At 49.1% G+C, this 14,667-nt stretch overlaps 1 pseudogene; it reads right to left on the bottom strand.

Moving 5' to 3' along the window:
• Window positions 1-3,719: 3,719 nt before the first annotated feature.
• The window catches only part of LOC117042249, a 31,390-nt pseudogene continuing 20,442 nt past the window's right edge, over window positions 3,720-14,667 (bottom strand).

Genomic DNA, 14,667 nt, shown 5'->3' with positions numbered 1-14,667 from the left:
GCACCCTCCCCTTCATCCCAGGGACCCCCTCTTCTCCCCAATGGCCCCTTTGCAAGATGAGCAGAGACTCACTGGATTCAGGAGGCGCCAGGGATGCAGCACATGCAGAAGAGAGAGACAAAGGCCCCCTCCTCCTTTTGTAGGTGGGCTTGGTATTTCCTGACCTCTCTAGGAATCCCACTCAATCCTTTTTAACCCTTGGCAAGCCAGTGCCCCCAGCTTCTCTGATCCTGTCCTGTGCCTTTTGCAGGAAAGAGCTTCTCTCCACTTCTCTCCCCCCCCCCCAACTGACAGAGGGGGAAGCATTGTGCAGTGCTTCTCCGATCCTCCATTCTGTGCCTTTCTGCTGGTGAATGGAGGCAGAGGCGTCTTTACCCTTCCAGCTTGTGTCTGGAGGCGCTAGGACCTCGCAGACAGCTGCAAACGCACGGGATGGGATCGAGCAGGGATCGGAGAAGACGGAGAAGAGCGTCTCAGATCTCCATCCTGCGCATTTCCTGGTGGGGTGGGGGGGGAGGGAAGCGGAGAGAAACTCTTTCTCTCCGCTTTTCCTACCCAACCACCTCGCAGACACGTCTCAGATCTCCATCCTGCGCATTTCCTGGTGGGTGGGGTGGGGAAGCGGAGAGAAACTCTTTCCTCTCCGCTTTTCCTTCCCAACCACCTCGCAGACAGCTGCAAACGCACAGGACGGGATCGGAGAAGATGCCCCCGTCCTGCACATTTCCCGGTGGGGTGGGGGGAGGGATAGGAAAGCGGAGAGAAGCTCTTTCTCTCTGCTTTTCCTTCCCCACCGCCCGCCTCACTTGCGCATAAGCCGAGGGCGACTTTTTCAGCCCAAAAAATGGGCTGAAAAAGTCGGCTTATGCGCAAGTATATACGGTAATACATTGGATCAGTCATTTATTCCCAGAAACAACATTGTGTGAAGTTTCCAGAAGTTGGGTTATTTACAACAGAAGAAGAAGAAGAAGAAGAAGAAGAAGAAGAAGAAGAAGAAGAAGAAGAAGAAGACGAGTTTGGATTTGATATCCCGCTTTTCACTACCCGAAGGAGTCTCAAAGCGGCTAACATTCTCCTTGCCCATCCTCCCCCACAACAAACACTCTGTGAGGTGAGTGGGGCTGAGAGACCTTCAAAGAAGTGTGACTAGCCCAAGGTAACCCAGCAGCTGCATGTGGAAGGAGCGGAGACGCGAACCCGGTTCCCCAGATTACGAGTCTGCCGCTCTTAACCACTACACCACACTGGCTCAAGGTCACTCCAAAGATGTTCATAACTGTACCAAGCAAGCACATACATAAATGTATAGACCACATGTCTGAGACCCACAGAAAAAGTCCTGAAAACCATTTTGTCCCTTCCAAATTGACCTCAATATTTATCCTGCAAGGTTCAAAGGAAATGGGGAGCCTCCCCATTGTTCTTTGCTCACAAATCCTGTCTCAAGGGCACATTTAAGATAGGAATAGGGTGAACTGTGGCTGGATTCAGGAAGTAAATAGTTATCATAACAAAATAGTGGCCAGGATGCCAGGCAATTCCAATCAGGTAACCTGGCAACAGGATAACAAATCATTCTGTTGTCGTCCGCCATCTCTCAGCCCCACTCACCTCACAGAGAGTTTGTTACAGTTGGGTAGCCGTGTTGGTCTGCCATAGTCGAAACAAAATAGAAAATTATTTCCAGTAGCACCTTAGAGACCAACTGAGTTTGTTCTTTGGTATGAGCTTTCGTGTGCATGCAGGGGGATTTCCGATCCACTGACATTCTGATCGGCAAGCCTGAGGTAGCATGCCTGATTCTGACTCCTTTCAGCTCCAGGTGAAATCTTTTTTTTTTTTTTAAGAAGGCAATTTAGATACGGTTTTAAATACTTTGTTCTGCTTTTGGTCATACTTTTAGGAAACATCTGAAGGCAGCCCTGTTTAGGGGAGTTTTTAATGTTCAATGCTGGATTTGTTAGCCTAAATAGCATGAGGGGATGCAGGTAGTGCTGTGGTCTAAACCACTGAGCCTCTTGGGCTTGGTGATCAGAAGGTTCAAATCCCCACGAGGGGTTGACGCTCTCATTGCTCGGTCCCTGCTCCTGCACACCTAGCAGTTTGAAAGCATGTCAAAGTGCAAGTATATAAATAGGTACCGCCTCCGGCGGGAAGGTAAACAGCGTTTCCATGCGCTGCTCTGGTTCGCCAGAAGTGGCTTAGTCATGCTGGCCACATTACCTGGAAAACTGTCTGGTGTACTAACGCCAGCTCCCTTCGCCAGTAAAGTGAGATGAGCGCCGCAACCCCAGAGTCGTCTGCGACTGGACTAAACTGTCAGGGGTCCTTTACCTTTTTTAAATAGTGTGAAAATTGAAAATTTCAAAAATTTATCTGGCACCGAGTTTTGGACCAAAAATCTTAAAACATTAATTTGAGGTTATCTCATAGGTATCTAATGGTACAAGGTGATTTGGCCTGGAATGACCCCAAACAGACTAGCCAAAGTGATACCATATTGGCCCAAATATAAACCGCACCTGAATATAAACCACACCTTTAAAATTCAAGGGGGGGAAAATAAAAAATGGCAATACCCAAATATAAGTCGCTCCCTTAAATTCTGCATGCACTCACACCCATAAATGGCAAATATAGAAGAAAAGCCTATGGGTATCATTCCCTGCGCTCCCAGGCTGCTTCGGGGGGGGAGCCACGCCACCTTGCCGGTGGCCTACCCCCCTTTCATTTTGACGGCTCAGGGGAGGCTTGGAAGGAGCAGGCGGGTGCCTGCCGTTGTCTTGTGCTCCCAGGCTGATTTCTGGAGGGGGAGCCATGCCCCTTTGCCTGCAGCCTTCGCCCCTTCCCTTTTCCCCCAGCAGTTCGCAGGAGGTTTGGGAGCCACGGTTAGGACAGGCGCCATTGTCACGTATCCCCAAAGGCTCTCCTAGGCAGCTGTTTCTGTTGGAGATTCATTCCCGTGTCTGCAGTCATGGGATTGATGTCTATCACATAACGGTGTACGTTTTCATTCCACAGTGTGGGGTGTGACGGAGACAGGATGTTTGTGTTACTGTGTTTCCTGAAGTGGGACTATTGTTCTTTGTTATTTCTCTTTGCTGTCTGATACTAGAGAGGGAGGGAGCCATGTTGCAGTGCTCCAGGTGTGTTATATGTAAATAAAGTAGATTAGCCACAATGCTGAGTTGCTGAGGTCTGTTTACGCATGCTGCGAAGACTCTGCGGATCCCTAAGTGTGCTGATGCTTCTTGGTATCAGTCACTGTGATGTTCGGGCAGAATAAAGCTTTTGAAGCTCCCGAACGACAGACCAGGAGGGAGAGAACATGCCAGCTGGGCATGTGTCTCCCCCAGGGTCCTACACGAGAGTAGGATGCTCCTGGTAACAATTTCAACAGCGATATCTTAAGGTCACAAATTTAAGCCACTCTTTAACTTTTCTAGATCAGAATTTGGAATAAAAGTGCAGCCTATATTCAAGCCAATGTGGTAAATATTGGAAATGTAAGGAAACAGTTGATACATTTGATCATTAATGGTGTACATTAACAAAATAATTCTGAAAGATGGTGTAAAATGAACTTAAGAAAATATTTTTTAAACATTTCTCAGTAAGATTTTATTCTGGGAATAACGACAGAAATAAAAACAAAAAACCCACCAAATTAACCTCTGGGTGTACGTGAAAAAAACTGTTCAAATCCTAAAAATGGGAGAACAGATAAAGTTCCATCGAAAGAAGAATTGCATCTGAAAATACTAGAATAAATCAAACTAGCCAGTATGATAAACAGATTAAAAAATAAAGATGATAAAAGACTGAAAGAAGTCCTTGCAGATCTGGATACGTAGTATAAATAATACTGGGCACAATGTTTGCACTCAATGGCTTGACCTCTCTGCAAAGTTGACCTCTCTGCTAGGTTGAAGAAGCACAAATTAAACTCTCCTAAAAGAAAATTACAACACAGGAATTGCTATGGTTCCTCCCTGTATGAATTCTTTGATGGGAAATGAGATGTGCACTTTGACTGAAGCTCTTCCCACATTCCAAGCACTGATGTGGTTTCTCCCCTGTATGAGTTCTTTGATGGGAAGTGAGTCTGTGGCTCTGACTGAAGCTCTTTCCACATTCGAAGCATTGATAGGGTTTCTCCCCAGTATGAATTCTTTGATGGGTTGTGAGATTACTCTTCACACTGAAGCTCTTTCCACATTCCAAGCACGGATAGGGTTTCTCCCCAGTATGAATTATTTGATGGGAAGTGAGGACTGTTTTTGTGACGGAATCTCTTTCCACATTCTAAACACTGATAGGGTTTCTCCCCTGTATGAATTCTTTGATGGGAAGTGAGTCTGTGGCTCTGACTGAAGCTCTTTCCACATTCCAAGCACTGATAGGGCTTCTCACCTGTGTGAATTCTTTGATGGGAAGTGAGACTTTTCTTCCAGGTGAAGCTCCTTCCACATTCTAAGCATTGATGAGGTTTCTCGCCGCTGTGAGTTTTTTGATGGGCTGTTAGATTGACTCTCTTACTGAAGCTCTTTCCACATTCCATGCACTGATAGGGGTTCTCCCCTGTATGAATTCTTTGATGGGAAGTGAGTCTGTGGCGCTGACTGAAGCTCTTTCCACATTCCAAGCACTGATATGGTTTCTCCCAGTATGAATTCTTTGATGGGTTGTGAGATATGAGCTTTCTCTGAAAGTCTTTCCACATTCCAAGCATTGATGTGGTTTCTCCCCTGTGTGAGTTCTTTGATGGGAAGTGAGTCTGTGGCTCTGACTGAAGCTCTTTCCACATTCGAAGCACTGATAGGGTTTCTCCCCAGTATGAATTCTTTGATGGGTTGTGAGATTACTCTTCACACTGAAGCTCTTTCCACATTCCAAGCACGGATAGGGTTTCTCCCCAGTATGAATTATTTGATGGGAAATGAGACTGTTTTGTGACGGAATCTCTTTCCACATTCTAAACCACTGATAGGGTTTCTCCCCCTGTATGAATTCTTTGATGGGAAGTGAGTCTGTGCTCTGACTGAAGCTCTTTCCACATTCCAAACACTGATAGGGCTTCTCACCTGTGTGAATTCTTTGATGGGCAGTGAGATTACTCTTCACACTGAAGCTCTTTCCACATTCCAAGCATTGATAGGGTTTTTTCACCTGTATGAATTCTTTGATGGGAAATGAGAGTATCCTCCCGACTCGAGCTTTTTTCCACATTCCAAGCATTGATAGGGTTTACTCCCAATGGGATTTCTTTGATTAGAAGTAGACTGGGAGCTCTGACTAAAGTTCTCTTCACACTCCGAGTATTTATATGGTTTCTCCACTGTGTGGATTCCGTTTTGGTCCCCCTTGTTACTAATTTCTGATTCATCACCACCTACAATGGGAAAAACAATTATTTTTAAATATTGATATTTTATTGAAAGATTTTTCATTCATAAATAAATAATATGATAAGAGAAGGAATAGAAACCAAAAAAATTTAGAATTACTTTTAAAATGGGAAATGTGGAAAAAATACATTTAATAGATTAAATAAAATCTATCTCATTCTATATACACTAACACAACCACACACACACACATATAGAGAGAGAAACTAATTAGAGCCTCAGGAAGAAACAACCCTTCACAACTGTTCATTTTTCAACATTGCTAACAAACGGTTGTGAAAGAGTAAGACTGAAGGGAATTAGATGGGAGTTCTTACTATGGAGTTCACTGCCTTTGTTGGCTGGTATTAGCTGACATATTTACGGGAACCTGAGATTCAATTACTTTAGTTTGGCCCAATCACAAATCCGCTCTGTCTTCATTGCCCTACCCACTCTGATGGATATTCACAGACAACACAGCCAATCACCCTCCATTCCAAGTGATTTCTGGGGGTGTTAATTTCCAGGTGGTATGGTGGCACAACTGAGTTCCATCCAAACCTTGGAGAATCATCACAAGGAGAGATGTATGGAATTTTAAAACAGGAATTACGACCCGACAGATAACCTTACCCAGAGAATCCAGGAGTCCATGATTCTCCTCTATGACCTCCTTATGCAGAGCTCTCTGGTCAGGATCCAGCAACTCCCACTCCTTGTCCGTGAAATGAACAGTGACATCCTCAAAGCATACCAGATCCTAAACAAATAAGGGAAATATCCTGTTAGAGAGCATAAAGATCAGGCATTGGCAAACTCAGCCCTCAGATGTTTTTGGCCTACGACTCCCATGATCCCTAGCTAACAGGAGCAGTGGTCAGGGATGATAGGAATGTAGTCCCAACACATCTGGAGAGCCAAGATGCCTATGCCCGATAAAGATGATCCACCACACGTTCCTCTGTGGTTTTCTGCCTGTTAATTGTTGAGTTGATTTCATGGAATTGTTTTTCTGAACATATAATATTTTTAAAAGACACCTGAAGGCAGCCCTGTTTAGAGAGTTTTAAATATTTAATGCTGTATTGTTTTAACACTTGATTGGGAGCAGCCCATAGTGGCTGGGGAAACTCAGCCAGATGGGCAGGGTATGTATGAACAAACAAACAAACAAACAAACAAACAACAGAATGCTTATTTAATATTCCCTGGAATTACTTTATTATTTTAATGTTGGGTCTTAATCTTTGCATAAATGGGTGGAACTCCACATGGTGTTATTCAAGCATTCTGCCTGCACAAACATTCCCACCTTGCTAAACGGAAGATTCCCCTCGCATCTTCTCTGGGTGCGGAGACCCGCCTGATGCCCTAAAGCTGGCATGTCCAAAGTCCATTTTTGGGGGCTGTGGCAGTTAATTTCCTGGGGTCGGCCCTTCACTTGATCAAATTTGGCCCTCTTTCAAAAAAGTTTGGACACCCCAAAGATAACTTCAAGGGGCACAAGGGGGGGGGGGCAAGGAGAGATGGCATGACTGTTGTCCAACTGACAGGGTTGGTTAGATAAACCCTGTCCCTTTTTTATGGTTTGTCAACTGCTTAGAAACCTATTTTAGCCTTCAATTGTAAATATAGAAACAAACTGCAACAGCTGATAAATAATACTAGCGACACTGAGAAGGCGATAAGGATGAGGTGGGTGTTCCATATTCTAAGCACATAAACCATTTCCTCCCATAATTCAAGGCACCTTAGACAGGAACCAGGAGGTGGAGGAGCCAGCCCCACCCCTCAGCCTCTCTCCCTACAAGTCTCCTGCCCGCTACCTGATCTGCTACCATAGCTGCTGCTTCCCCTTTGCCACCATGAAAAGACGGATGAGGAGGTCTTGTGGGCATCATCCTGTCACCTGCCAGAGACAAAGGGAAGTGGGAAGCCATGAATGCCTGCTTCTCTCCGAGGTTCAGGAATGCATCTCTAATTACAGGTGGATGTTGAAGAAGTCTACTTGGCCCCAACTGCCTCCCGACAAAAGAGGAAAGAACCAACAGATTACCAGTAGTTTCAGAATCCCCCCCGATGTGACCATGGAGATAAATAACACCCTCCTTACCTAGTGGTCTCTCCCTAGTGTCCATCGGAGTCCGCTCTGCCTCAGAGGAATCAGGACCCATTTCTGTCAACAGATCCCTTCCCTGAAAGAGCAACAAAGATTCAAAAGAGAGAATGGAGAGAAGCATTAGGAAAGGCAGAGGCAAACATTTCAGGGGTATAAGATCTCATTCCTTAGATCCTATTCATAAAGAGATGGGACATTACTACCACAATTTGGGATATTCTCTCTCTGGTTTGGAAGCCCCTTTGGAGTATCCAGAGGAAAGTCTCTCTCACCTGCTTCCTCTCCTCTGTCTGACTCAGGAGGAATCCTTCAGCCCGGGCCACTGCCTGGGAACTGGTCTCCGCTCCACATTCCCTCACCCAGCTCTCTATCTCCGGTGGAAGGAAAGCCAGGAACTGCTCCAAGATCACCAGGTCCAGCATTTGAGCTTTCGTTTTCCTTTCTGGCTTCAGCCACTGACAGACAAGGCGGTAGAGTTGGCTGCAAACCTCTCGGGGTCCTTCGGCCTCCTGGCAGCAGAACTGCCTGAGCTGCTGGCTGTGCACATCTGAGCAGAGGGTATCCTTCTCACCCAGGATCTTCCACACAGAGTTTTCCCATAATCCCCCACTGCTCCCATCTTCAATGGCCTGGCCTCTTCCTGCTTTAGGGCCAGCCAAGTCTTGCTCATCCATCTTTGCTCTCAGGAAGCTCCCAAGAGATCAGAAGGAGTCCCTTTTTTCTTCTGCAAAGTTCTTGCTGACTGAATTAGAGGTGCTGGCAAACCCTACAAAGGAAATGCATTGTTCTCTCCCCCCTCATCGCCCCCTCCCACCCCCTGCAGCTCTACCTCTTTGTATTCTATTCTGATTTCCTTTCCCTGATATAAAGGGCTGGGGGCTTCTCCAAGGACGCGCCCCCTCTGTGGGAGGGGCTCCTTTATCCAGCAGCGCCTGAATCAGCCCCTCCCCCTCGACTGATCCACCGAAAGAAGGGGGAGGGGGGAGCACTCCCCTGCATTCCTTTGTAACGGAAAATCCCAGCTGTGGAACTGCCCAGCCACCTGGCCCTTAGGGATAAGCCACTGGTTTTCTGCGGAGTTAAATAAAAGAAGTCCAGCCAACTGGGGCAAGGACAAGACAGGGTTTATGCGCAATAGGTTACAGTTGTTACGGAAATTACCGGGTCGAGAAGGCTCAGCTCCCGGTCCTACGGAGGAAGCCCGTGGTTCGCTGCGGAGGCAATGGAGACCAGCCGGAGATTGGAGCAAAAGCAAAGGAGTTTATTGCGCAACAAGGTTCAGGAGGATCCGAACCCCGAACAAAGGGGTGTCACGGACTTTTAAAACTTCCCGCCATTGCCCAGAATACATAGCGAAATACATCACAAACACGTCAGAAATGGGAGGAGGGAGAGGAGGTTCTAGTGGAATTTACATATAGGAAAAACAAGTTTTGCATAACAGGAAGGATGGCAGGAACCGGTGAATGGATCTAGGTGGGGTGTAATACACATTGAAGGTTTCCTCTGCGTCGGGACAATAGAACGCTCCTAGGAGGATGTCTGCTGCTATGGTAACTGATGGATGGGTGCTTGAATGGATTACCGGGAGGGGTGTATCTCCTCCTGCGGACGTGACTCGCTGCTTAGGGGATTATGAAAGCACTGAGTGGAGAGTCCAAAAATTATGCAGTATCGAAATAATATACTTTCTGATGATTGGAGGATGGCGGGGACCGAGGGGTCAGAAAGGTTATTTTATAAGGAGCAGATAGACACTCGAATCAGCAGATCGGACTTTGCGTTGCTGAGATATTGAATTTTATGCTTTTTTACTGTCTGAGCTGTCAGACAGGCCACCCACAGTCTAAATAAGTCCACTTGCAACATTGTTGCACTTCATAATTAATAGTTTCCCAAACTAGATACATTTTGGTTTCGGTTCCATTGTTCTCGCAGCAGGGAGCCTGTCAATACCCACTTAGCGTTCAGTCAAGCGTGAAGGTGATGATTGAATCATAGTAGCTGAGCTGACGTTCCATTTTGCAGGCTGAGCTGAATGCATGCTCCTGATTGGTGGGTTTTCCCGTTCATTGAGAAAATGGAGCGTGTACGGAGCGCTGTTTGACAGGAGCGCCTTTCCGGAGGCTTTTCGGGGCGCAGATCGGGACATTTAGGGGAACCCTTTATCGCGAGGGTTTTATGTGGTGCTTGTGCGACTTGTGTGGTGAAGGGGTACCCGCTCATCGTCGGGGGGGGGCAAAGAGAAGAGAGGAGGCTTCCAAGTCCCGCACTTGGCAGCGCGGGGGTCCCGCGAGGAGGCTGCGCGGTGGGGGAAGGTGGTGGCTGGAATTTTCCCTAACAGTCCCGCACTTGGAGATAAGATTTGTATTCTGGTTCGCAGAACCACAAATCCTTTTCTCCACACCTACACCTCCGTAACTTGGTACTCACCTTCCCCACGCGCCTCGGCTGGTCGTATTCAGGGAGAGCGGGGCCGGTCATGGTTGGATGCCAACATCGGGGCAGGCACGGTGGGCTGTCAAAAGCCAGCTGATCGGAGAGTATGATGAGCTGTCACACGGCTGTCAAAGTGGCAGGTAGTCACACCGGCAAGCTGTCAAAGGCGGCAAACGGGGGGGGGACAGGGTGCGCTGTCAAATAGCTGTCAAACAGCTGTCAAAGTGGTGAGTCCGAAATGCGGAGAACTGTCAAACAAATGTCAAACGGCAAGCAGTCAGAATAAGGCGAGCTGTCAAGGCGGTAAGTCCGAAAGTGTGGGGAACTGTCAAACAGCTGTCAAACGGCAAGCAGTCAGAATAAGGCAAGCTGTCAAAAGCGGTGAGTCCGAAAATGTGGAGAACTGTCAAACAGCTGTCAAACGGCAAGCAGTCAGAATAAGGCAAACTGTCAAAGCGGTGAGTCCGAAAATGTGGAGAACTGTCAAAAGCTGTCAAACGGCAAGCAGTCAGAATAGGGCAAGCTGTCAAAGCGGTAAGTCCGAAAATGTGGAGAACTGTCAAAAGCTGTCAAAAGCTGTCAATAGCGGCAAGTCCGAAAATGGTCGGTGGGAGCGATGTACGGGGACTCGGGAATGGTGAAGCAGGAACTGGGGTGCGATGGACAGGAACTGGGGTGCGATGCTGGGGTGCGATGCTGGGGTGCGACGAACAGGAACTGGGGTGCGATGCTGGGGTGCGGTGATCAGGAACTGGGGTACGATGCTGGGGTGCGATGCTGGGGTACGAGGAACAGGAACTGGGGTGCGATGCTGGGGTGCGGTGCTGGGGTACGAGGAACAGGAACTGGGGTGCGATGCTGGGGTGCGGTGCTGGGGTACGAGGAACAGGAACTGGGGTGCGATGCTGGGGTGCGGTGCTGGGGTACGAGGAACAGGAACTGGGGTGCGATGCTGGGGTGCGGTGCTGGGGTACGGTGGGCTGTACCCCGGGTATACGAGGGGTGGGAACTGAGCGCAGTCCAAAGGGGAAGGGCTTCAAGGTCCTGTTGGGGCTCTCCTTATGTTCTCAAGTCGGAAGGAGGGGCTTGAACGAATTGCGGGTCAGTTTGAGCTGGCAGAGGGGCACGGAAAGGATTTGGAGGGTGTGACTCTGCGGTTGGTTGGGCCACCGAGACCTGGGTGCCTTGGGGTGGCCAATTCCCTTGGGGATGAGGTGGCACCATTTGCTGGTTCTCATAACCCTGGGCCCAAGGGGGGTGCGAAGGAAAGGTGGAGTATGGTGAGTTTCCTCCGGGGAATGGGTAGGAGTTGGTTCCAACCCATGGGCTCCCCGGGTATAAATATGGGCAGTTTCGTCTTAGGTGCCCTGGTTGAAAACACAGGTGACAAAGGCCAGTGGATGGGCCCCAGGGTCGTGGCATGGATGGGCTTGCATTCAATCCTTCCCCTCTTCCTCGCCCCCTGCCTCCTCCCCTGGCCGGGAACCCTGGAGCTGGGAAGTAAGGGGTTTCCATACTGAGGGCAAGCACTGCCTCCTCCCCTGCCCTGGTGTCCATCCTTTTCTTTTCGTCCCGGTTGTTAAAGACGGACTTGGCGATGGACAGTATTTCGCTAAAAGTTTTCCCATCGTAGCCAACTAGGAGATTTAAGGCTTTCCTTATATCTGGCGTTGCTTGGTCTTTAAAAAAGCCTTTTACTATTATATCATGGTGCGGATTCTCGGGGTCTATTCCGCCCCAGGTTTTAATAGCCGCCACCAACCTAGAATAATAGTCCGACGGGTGTTCATTGGGACCCTGGATCACAGTCTGAACTTTAGTCCAGTTATGGAGCGCTGCCCTGAAGCTTTAATGCCGTCTAAGATGGCCTTTTTAAACAGGTTCAGACACCAGACGCCATTAGGGGTATTGAAGTCCCAAGCAGGGTTGGGTTCAATACGGAGATCCCTAGGTGTCAGGGCCTCCACCCCTTGAGGTCTTCCTTCTTGGTAGTTTTCCTGGTTTAGGGCTTCTTCAGCCTTACTGAGAATGTCAGCCTTCTCAGCCTCATTGAATAGGGCATTTAAGAGTACGTGGACATCCGTCCAAGAAGGGTGATGGGAAGAGAAGATTGTAGCGATTTGCCGGTGGCACTTGTCAGGGTCATCCCTCAAAGAGGGCATCACGTTTGCCCAGTTTACTAAGTCTGCAGTCCGGAAGGGCTGGTGGGTGTAAATCATCCGTGGGGCCCCATCCGGAGTTGCAGGAGGGATGGGGAAGGCACGTAGGGGCATCTGGTAGGAGGCCGCCTGGTGATTGATTCCCCCACTCCCTTTAGCTTTTCCCTTTACTGGCTGCCGGGAAGCAGATGGCGAGAAAGCACCCTGGATGCGGATGGCAAGGTCCTTAGCAGTCTGCACCATAGAGCGGGTGGTCATGCCCTCCACGTTCTCAAGAAGATTGGAGTGGGGCGACAGAGTATAGGCAGCGTGGTCACTGACTGGCGTTAAGACCGGGTCAGGTTCCATTTGGTCGTTGGATACTGTGGCTATCTCTTCCTGGTCCATGGGTTGAACTATTAGCTGCCCGCCTTGAGCTCCTGCCTGATTGTTCGGGTCTGCATCATTTTCGGGTCCCGGGAGATTATTTTGCCCAGGGACATCATTCTGTGCAGGGGGAGCTGTGGGGGCTTGTCTGGGTCTATTATAGTATAGCGCCATGGCCTGATCCATAGAATCATCGTCTGATGGATCCTCATAAGGGGGTGGTGCAGGACCTCCCTTGGGTTTCCTAGAGGCTTTCTTAGGAGGTTTTATCATAGGCATCTGGAGAGCTGGGGCATCCTTCAGAGTAGTAAGGATTTGATATACGACCTCGAAAGCTTTTAGGTAGTCCAACTGGCGGGGTCTTTCTTCTAGTAGGTGCTTCTTTAGAGCATTCAAACGATCCTGGTTGAAGGATCCCTCCGGTGGCCAGCGGAGTTCAGATGTCAGTTTATCAGTAAAAGATGGCCAGGTGTTTTCGCAGAGTTCTTGCAACTTCTGCCTGGATAATATTTCTGAGCCCGGAATCTCTTTCCAGTGATCTAGTACAAACTCGAGGGGGGAGTCGGGTTCCGGCTGGGTAAAAGAAGGCTTGCGAGAAGCCTTCTTCCCAGCGGAAGTACGACTGGGCTTCGAAGCCTTGGCACCCATTGTTCCTTGGGTTTTAAGAGGAACCTGGGTTTTGGAAAGGAGGAATGGGAAAGGTATCTTAGTAAGTCGGGTTTTCTTGCTAAGGGAGTGGGACAGGGGGGTTTCTTAACATAAGCAAAATACAGTACACGACGTTCCAATAATCTAGCCTGGTCCCTTGCGTTCACTAGTTCGGCTAGCGGGGCGGCTGACCAGGGGGATCTACTCTAAACTACCTCTTCCTTTCCTTTTTCTGGAGCTCCCTTTTCCTCTTCCTTTCTCTTCCGTTTCTTCTCATCTATTCCTATTTCTCAACCCCCATTTTCCACCCATTTCAGGGTACCCCCACCTGGCAACCTCCTGCCTATCGTTAACAGCTAAGGAAGGGAGCCCTACTGGACGCCTGCCACAGCAGTGCCAGATCGGGCAGCCCTTTTGATAGGGTTAAACGGTCCGGAAAAAACCTCCCTTGCGTTCGGAAGCGGGCTCACGCACGACCAGCGTGTTTTACATGGCCCGACCGGGGCGGCTGAGGTTTGGGATAGTGCAGAGAAGTCCTTTGCCCCTTGGCAGCTGGCAAAGTAGAAAAAGAGCCCAGTCCCTTGCGTTCGTTAGGCCAGCTAACGGGGCGGCTGACCAGGTATTGGAGAAAAAGAGATAGAGCTCAGGACTCCCCTTTCGAGTTGAGCAGCAGTCCACGGGACAGACTGAGAGACAGGCAAGAAATGATAGGCAAGAGAGCAGTAGATTGCGGTTGCCAGGCTTACCTCCCCCCTCCCCCCAATCACCAGTGCACTGGATTTATACTTACGCGTCTTCCACCCGCGATCCGCTGGATCGTTGGAGACGAAGCCGGCTGAACTTTGCCTTTGCTCCCCGGTTGGCTCCCCTTGAGACCTGCAATTACCGCCCGGAGGATGGCCAGGGATCCGTCGAGTCTCCACGGGAGAAAAGGGTCCCGTTGCCGGCTGAAGGCTCGGTGGGGGTCCCCAGCCACCACGGGAGAACGCAGGTCCCGGGTTTCGGCACCAAGACTGTTACGGAAATTACCGGGTCGAGAAGGCTCAGCTCCCGGTCCTACGGAGGAAGCCCGTGGTTCGCTGCGGAGGCAATGGAGACCAGCCGGAGATTGGAGCAAAAGCAAAGGAGTTTATTGCGCAACAAGGTTCAGGAGGATCCGAACCCCGAACAAAGGGTGTCACGGACTTTTAAAACTTCCCGCCATTGCCCAGAATACATAGCGAAATACATCACAAACACGTCAGAAATGGGAGGAGGGAGAGGAGGTTCTAGTGGAATTTACATATAGGAAAAACAAGTTTTGCATAACAGGAAGGATGGCAGGAACCGGTGAATGGATCTAGGTGGGGTGTAATACACATTGAAGGTTTCCTCTGCGTCGGGACAATAGAACGCTCCTAGGAGGATGTCTGCTGCTATGGTAACTGATGGATGGGTGCTTGAATGGATTACCGGGAGGGGTGTATCTCCTCCTGCGGACGTGACTCGCTGCTTAGGGGATTATGAAAGCCACTGAGTGGAGAGTCCAAAAATTATGCAGTAT

This window comes from Lacerta agilis, chromosome 2 (assembly GCF_009819535.1).
Source record: "Lacerta agilis isolate rLacAgi1 chromosome 2, rLacAgi1.pri, whole genome shotgun sequence".
Classification (NCBI taxonomy): Eukaryota; Metazoa; Chordata; class Lepidosauria; order Squamata; family Lacertidae; genus Lacerta; species Lacerta agilis.
Note: the sequence above shows the minus strand (reverse complement) of the source record. Positions and strands in the feature narration are given on the sequence as shown.